Source organism: Vidua macroura, chromosome Z (assembly GCF_024509145.1).
Source record: "Vidua macroura isolate BioBank_ID:100142 chromosome Z, ASM2450914v1, whole genome shotgun sequence".
NCBI lineage: Eukaryota > Metazoa > Chordata > Aves > Passeriformes > Viduidae > Vidua > Vidua macroura.
Genome location: NC_071611.1, coordinates 9617843 through 9625312, shown reverse-complemented (window position 1 = coordinate 9625312; position 7470 = coordinate 9617843). Strand labels below are relative to the sequence as shown.

The 7470-nt window shown below is 45.9% G+C and overlaps 1 long non-coding RNA gene across 1 annotated transcript; it reads left to right on the top strand.

Moving 5' to 3' along the window:
- The first annotated feature begins 3623 nt into the window (after window positions 1–3623).
- On the top strand, window positions 3624–5418 carry LOC128822047 (uncharacterized). The gene is made up of 2 exons (XR_008441330.1): window positions 3624–3682; window positions 4551–5418. It is a non-coding gene; the product is annotated as an uncharacterized LOC128822047 (long non-coding RNA).
- The last annotated feature ends 2052 nt before the right edge of the window (window positions 5419–7470 follow it).

The window sequence follows — 7470 nt, the reverse complement described above, 5'->3', positions numbered from 1 at the left end:
GCCAATCTGGGTGGAGCAGTGGCCACTGAGTAAGCAGAAACTGCAGGCGCTCACAAAGCTTGTAGAGGAGGAATTGGCAAAAGGCCACATTGTAGAGACAAATAGCCCCTGGAACTCTCCGGTGTTTGTAATTAAAAAACTGGGAAAGAACAGGTGGTGACTTCTCCACGACTTGAGAAAAATCAATGATGTTATTGAGGACATAGGCTCCCTCCAACCGGGTATGCCATCTCCATCTATGCTACCCCAAAATTACAGTCTATCTGTGACTGATATCAAGGACTGTTTTTTCCAAATTCCTCTCCATCCGGACAACGCTCCTCACTTTGACTTCTTTGTGCCCTTCATCAACAGAGAAGCCCCAGTGAAACACTACCACTGGACGGTATTACCACAGGGTCTCAAATGTTCCCCCACTATATGCCAGTGATATGTCGCCAGGGTTCTGTCCCCGATGCGTGCCAAGTGGGCATCCTGTATTTTCTATCACTACATGGACGATGTGTTGATCTGTGCCCCTGACAGCGAAGTCCTACAAGAAGCACTAGAGGACACTATTAAAGCTTTGTTGGTGGCAGGATTTAAGTTGCAAAAGGAAAAGGTACAGTTGCTGCCACCCTGGAAGTATCTGGGCCTTGAAATCAACAACAGGACAATTAGGCCTCAACAGATTCAAATAGATAACAACCCAAAGACACTAAATGACCTCCAGCGCCTGTGTGGATCCTTAAATTGGATCAGGCCTTGGCTGGGGCTCACCATGAGGGATCTATCCCCCCTTTTTGACTTGTTATCCCCCCTTCTGCTTCATTGTTCTAGGTGAGTTACCCCATCTATACGGAATGATATTCCAATGGGACAAGGGTCAATGGGATCCTCTCTTAATAACAGAGTGGGTGTTCCTTGGCCACAGACAGTCCAAAAGTATCACCAGGCCACAGGAGCTGATGGCGCAGCTCATCATGCGGGCCAGGGCTTGTCTGCAAGTGTTAGCAGGCTGTGATTTCACATGTATCCACCTTCCCATCAAAACATCTACAAGGAAGATGACCAAAGAGACCTTTGAGCACCTTTTAAGACAAAATGAAAATTTGCAGTTCGCTCTAGATAGCTACTCAGGCCAAATTCAGATTGGACATCCTGGTCATCATTTGTTCAACACCGAGTTCAAATTGTTGCCAAAAGAAGTACAAACTAAAAGACCACTCAGAGCCCTGACAGTGTTTACCGACACAGGGAAGTCCCATACTTCCTGTGTGACTTGGAAGGACCCAGAGACTCAGCTGTGGGAAACAGATGTTAAATAGTGGAAGGTTCCTCACAAGTGGCTGAGTCAGATGCCATGGTGAGGGCTTTTGAGAGATTTAGCCAACCTTTTAATCTGGTAACAGACTCAGCGTATGTCGCAGGAGCAGTGTCAAGAGCTGAACATGCAGTCTTAAAGGAGGTCTCAAACCAGGTCATCTTTGGCTTGCTCGCAAAGCTAATACACCTAATTTCCCACTGCGAGCTTCCCTTTTACGTGATGCACATGAGATCACACACCAATCTCCCAGGCTTTATTGCTGAGGGGAACCGCAGAGCAGACACCTTGGCAGCTCCAGTACAGCTGGGAGGCCAGCCGAACACAGTCGAGCAGGCCAAGCTCAGCCATCAGCAGTTCCATCAAAATGCCCCAGGTCTGGTACACCAGTTCAATCTGCAGCGTGACCAAGCCAGGGAAATTGTGGCCTCATGCCCCAGCTGTCAGGAGACGCCTTTATCAACACTGGGAGCAGGTGTGAATCCCAGAGGCCTCCACAGTTGTGAGGTATGGCAAATGGATGTCACAAAGGTCCCTGAATTTGGGAAACTCAGAAATCTCCATGTATCCATGGACACCTTCTCGGGGGCAGTTTTTGCCTCAGCCCACATAGGTGAGAGGGCTGCAGACGTGAGAAAACACCTCATACACGCGTTTGCAACCTTGGGGGTCCCAGCCACAATTAAAACTGACAGTGGTCCAGCCTATACTTCCAGAGTGTTTGGTAACTTCCTGCAGGAATGGGGGGTCCAACATAAGACCAGGATTCCTCACTCCCCCACCAGCCAGGCCATAATAGAAAGAACACACCAGACGCTGAAGCAGGTCCTCCAGAAGCAGCGGGGAGATATGCGAGTGCTGTCACCACACGAGAGGCTCTGCAAGGCATTGTTTACCATCCATTTCCTAAACTGTTCTTTTGACAGGCCAGAACTGCCAGCCCTGAGGCATTTCAAGCAGAATCAAGAGCTTCGGCCAGAAGGGTGGCCACCAGTGCTAGTGAGGGATCCGGATTCCAAAGAAATCCAGGGTCCATTCCCAATTTTGACTTGGGGACAGGGATATGCCTGCGTATCCACGCCTTCAGGAGTCAAGTGGATCCCCAGGAGACATGCTAAACCATACACCCCAGGACACCTAGTGAGTCGGGATGATAAGGTGCCTGTGGGTGCAACAAATGATCCCACTAACCAGGGAGTTGCATCCAACCGCAGGCGCCGCAAGGAAGAGGGGGAGTCTACATCTCTTTAAAAAATTTTCCCAAAGCCAAAGAAAAAATCCTCTCAGCTACCTCAGTCCGTTTGTGTTCCCAATCCATTTGTTTGCAAAAAAGTTGTTTTCCTAGTTTCCTTATCCCCAAACACTCAGAGAAGAAGCAATTTCAGCACCATCTTCAAGCCCTCTCCATCTGCAAAGGCAGTCATTGCAGTCACAGCAGAAGAAGACTGAGTGAGGAGGTGACTGCACAAGCAACACAAAGTTTAAACAGCTGTCTTTTTTATATAATAAAAAACAGGGAGATGTTGCATGCGGGGTTGGTTCAGTTAGGGGTTTTAATAAATGTCAGTTAGTCGGTTCTCTGTACCCCCATTTTTCCCTCACAATGGTCTGCTCCAAGTCACTTACCATAGGAGCTTTTACATGTCCATCTTATAGCCACCCCCTGTTTATTCCTGAAAGTTCTGTGTCAGTCACCCCAACCTTGTATTCCTATTTGTCCTGGAACCCTGTACCCACCTCTGTTATGTTCCCGTAGGTTGCCGTGATCCGCGTCACTCCCCGGTTGTCTCTCCCCGTTAGGCGAGGGGGATTTCCACCCACTATTTAACCTGATGCCTTCATTGTTCAATCACCATTTTGTCCTTGTGCGCTACCTGGGAACAGCCGCTCCAGCCACCGCAGCGGCCACACAGGAAATAAACATTCTCAGCCATGCAGGCAAGGTGTGCCTTCTCTCGTCCCTTTGCTTCCTCTCAGTGTATGGCTATGAAAGCTGCATTACCCACGCCGGAACGCTCAGCCCTAGAGCACCTGGGCATGCAGCAGCCATGGTCTCACAAAGGGCAGCGCTAGCTGGGCGTCCCAGCTGCCCGAGACCGGAGAGAAGAACAAAAGCTGCAGTGTGCCTCTTTCATCCCTTTGCCTTCTCTCAGCTTGAAGGTACCAAAGCTGCATACCCATGCCAGAGCGCTCAGCACTAACAGGGAGGCAAACACCACAGCCCTGGAGCGCCCGTTCACGCGGCAGCTGTGGTCTCACAAAAGGCAGCGCTAGCCGGGCTTCCCAGCTGCCTGAGGTCATAGCAGATAAATGCCACACTGTGCCACCACACCACACGGAAATGTATCGCATCCCGTGGATGAAGATACCTTCGGGCAGGTGGGAACGCCCAGGTGCCTCCCTTGCAGGGACCCGGTTTGACGCTGTCCCTCGCAGCACTGCGGGTCTGTTGCACTGTGCCGCCGTGCCCTGCTGCGGGCTCGGGGCCCCTTGGGGGATCCTGTGGCAGGCCATGGCCCCCCTGTGTCTCCGTGTGGCTGCAGCTCCTCCGGGCCAAGGGCCCGCTCAGCTGAGCCCTGTGCACAGCGCAGGATGGGCGGTCACTGCCTCTCACCAGAGGCCTTTTCCCCACACCCCAGAGCCGCTGCCCCCACCTGTGTGTGAGGCCTGTGCGGCCCCGGCGGCTGGAAGCCCTGGGGCTGCGGCCTCGCTCCCAAGGTGTTGAGCTTGTGCTCTGTGAATTTATTCTTCTCCCCCAGCCCTGAGTTGTTATTTTACTTGTCTTCATCAGTGAGTGGTGTAGGGCCTCAGTCAGGGCCCCACTCAGGGTGTGGTGGTGTTCTCTGCAACTTTTGTAATACAGTCATGCTGTTGCTGTTGAGCAGGATGGGAACAGAATGACTCCAAGTTAGAAGGCAAAGAGAATGAACTCTGATTTATTTCAAATGCACCGCTCTATATATAGAGAACATCGTGCAGACTAATTTCATTGGTCTTAAAGTAAAAACATTTCACACCATTGGTGCACAGTGAATGACGCACGGTGGCAGAACATATCTATAAACAATGTGAACAACAAGAGAGATTAGAGAATTATTTACATTCTTTCCCAACTGTTTCCCAGGCTCTCACCTGGTTAGAAAAACCTCTCTCTTTCTCTCTGACTGAACTGAGAATATCCATATTATGCTATAACAGGCAAAAGTCCTTCATGAAGATGTTTAAGTCATAAACTATAGTATTTCAGTTTCTGACAAGCCTGTGGTCCAGTCCATGGTGAGGCAGCTGTGCCCCCACAGCCCATGGAGTACCACTGAAGAACAGATATCCACACTGTAGTCACTGGAGACCTGGTGCCGCAGCAGATGGGAATGCCCTGAAGGAAGCTGTGGTCTGTGGAAAATCCATCCTGAAGCTGACTCCAGGCAGTACACATGGCACTGTGGAAAGGAGCCCAGACTGGGGCAGTTTTTCTGGCAGTAACTGCAGCCCAATAAGGACTCAATACTGGTGCAATCTGTTCCTGAAGGACTGCAGCCCATGGAATGGACCTACACTGGAGAGGGAGGGAAAAGTGAAAAAGTGTGAGGAGGAATGAGGAGCAATGGCCATCAACTAAAACGCAAGAAGCTCCACTTCAACAAGAGGACTAACTTTATGTTGAGGATGGCAGAGCATTGGCACAGGCTGCCTAGGAACATCATGGAGTCTCCCTCTCTGGAGACATTCTGAACCCACATGGATGCATTCCTGCCTCACCTGCTCTAGCTGACTGGCCTTGGCAGGGGCTTTGGACTGGATGATCTCCAGAGGTCTCTTCCAACTCTAACAGTTTTGTGATTACATGAAGGAGCAGCAGAGACAGAGTATTATGAACAGATCACAACCCCTATTTTCCAGTTCCTTGCACCAGCTGAGCAGGAGGAGGAGGTAGAAAATTCAGGAGTGAAGTTGAGCTTGGGAAAAAGAGGAAGGAGGAAGATATTTTTGGTTTGGCCTTTCTTTGTTACCATCCTACTCCTATTTTTAATTAGCAAAAAAAAATATTTTCCCTTGGTTAAGTCTGTCCTACCTTCAATGGCACTTAGTAAACAATGTTTGTGTTTTCATCTTGACTGATGAACTTTTTCAACATTTTTCTCACACAGCTCTGTTGAGGAGGGGGACTGAGAGAGCAACTGGGTGGGCTTCTGACAGTCATGCAAGGTTAACTCACCACAATAGTATAAGGATTTATTTTACTCAAAACATTATATATGATTTCTCTTTTCCTTGCCCAAGATGATTTTCTATGTAACTGAAAATGATAGAATCATAAAATGTCTTGGACTGGAAGAGCCTGTAAGTTCACCTAGTTCCAGATCCCCACCTTGGGCAGGGATGCCCATGAAAATTATATGAAAGTCAATGTTCATGAGGCACAGAAGCTAGCATATGAAACCTGAGTCTTTGACATCTGTCATTCTTTGAAGTTGTCATTTCAGAGCTCTAAAGTACTATCACTGTTTTTTTTAACTTGTGGTCAACAAAAGAAATAGGTCTTACCTTCTTAGGCTACTTTTTGGGGGATTTTGTAGTGGAGTCTTCAGCCTATTTAGTGACATTGCTTTCTCAATTTTTTCTGTGTTTCTAATGATTTTAAAATCAGAGCACATGATACTACAGGCTACAGAATGTTATATACTCTAAGTATGTCTGTGCAAGGGGAAGGTCTTTGGGATTTTATAGTGGCTAGATAAAACATGTACAATATGAATGGCAGTGAATCCCAGCCTTAAAAGAATATTCCCTTAATACAAACAGCAAAACCAGAGATTTCTTATGAAAAGAACCATGCTTTTCAGCATTTCTGATGAAAAGGAGACAGAAAACTCTTAAGAAGCTATCTGCAAACCTGTGAGACAGGTGACTGCAGTGAGGTCTGTGAAAAATGCATATTTTATGATTGGCTTTTTGCAATAGTTACAATGAGTATTATATGTGTAATGTTGGAAAGTTATGCTGTATTAATTCTCTCAAGTAGTGTGTTGAATGTATTTTTAGGTTATAACACAATGTTAAAATAGAAACTATACTATGTAAGATACTTTTTAACTAGCTCAAGAAAGAGATGAAATAATCAAGCAATTCTTCACACAAAGATAACAATTACAGAAATCCCTAAATTTTCCAAAGGAGAGGAATTTATGGCTTTCCTTATCAACAGAAATGAACTTCTTCAAGCCTTAGACTCGAAGGCTCCTGGGAATTAACAGAAACTTTTTGACAAGTACCAGACGAATTTCTTGTTTTAAATAAAATATATGCATAATCATGAAGTGTTTTGTATATGCAACAGGCTATTGCTTTTAAGGTTATTCCTTTGTTCACAAGACATGCTTGTCGCGGCTTAAGTGCCAGAGAGCATCCAGATGTCCGTAATTCTTTGCTTTTTATTGTCTTGTAATTGTCCTAACTGTAAATTTTTATTACTCTAATTGTATTACTATTTTTATAACCATTTTATTATTATTAAACTTTAAAAATTTTAAAAACCAAGTGATTGGCGTTTTTCACAGGTCAGTGTGCTCTGCCAAAACTCTTATTAGCAGTTTTACTCCTGCTATCAGCTGCAGCATAGATGCATTGGCAGCTTCGTTATTGGCAGAAATATTCTAGCTTCAGCACTATAAAACTTACACTGGCTTCTCTAGGACCCGGTCCTTTTTTTTGCTAATAAATGATCACCTGAAATACATGGTTTAATGAAATCATTCAGTCAATCTAGCTAGAAGAGAGACTGCTAACAAGGTGGGCAGGAGTAGATGCAGGCTGTCCCTTTCACAACTGAAGACTATTCAAGTATTGTCAGAAGAGGTTGTGCAGATGCCAATTACTTTTGTATACAGCTATCAAATTACTCAAAGCAACTGAAACTCCTATTAAAATTCTGGAGTCCCTCCTTGTAGCAGAGTGCTTCTTGTTATGAACAAAAAATAAAATTTAAACCTTTGGGAAACGTAGTTAACCATGGTTAAATGTTGTTACAAAGTTAAATGTTGTTAATACAAGTTAAATGTTGTTAATACAAGTAACAAATTGTGATTAGTTATATTAAAACGCAGTACTGTTGTTCATGTATAAAGGGGGAGTGGAACCGGGGAGGAGATGGGGCGCCAATCTTTGTG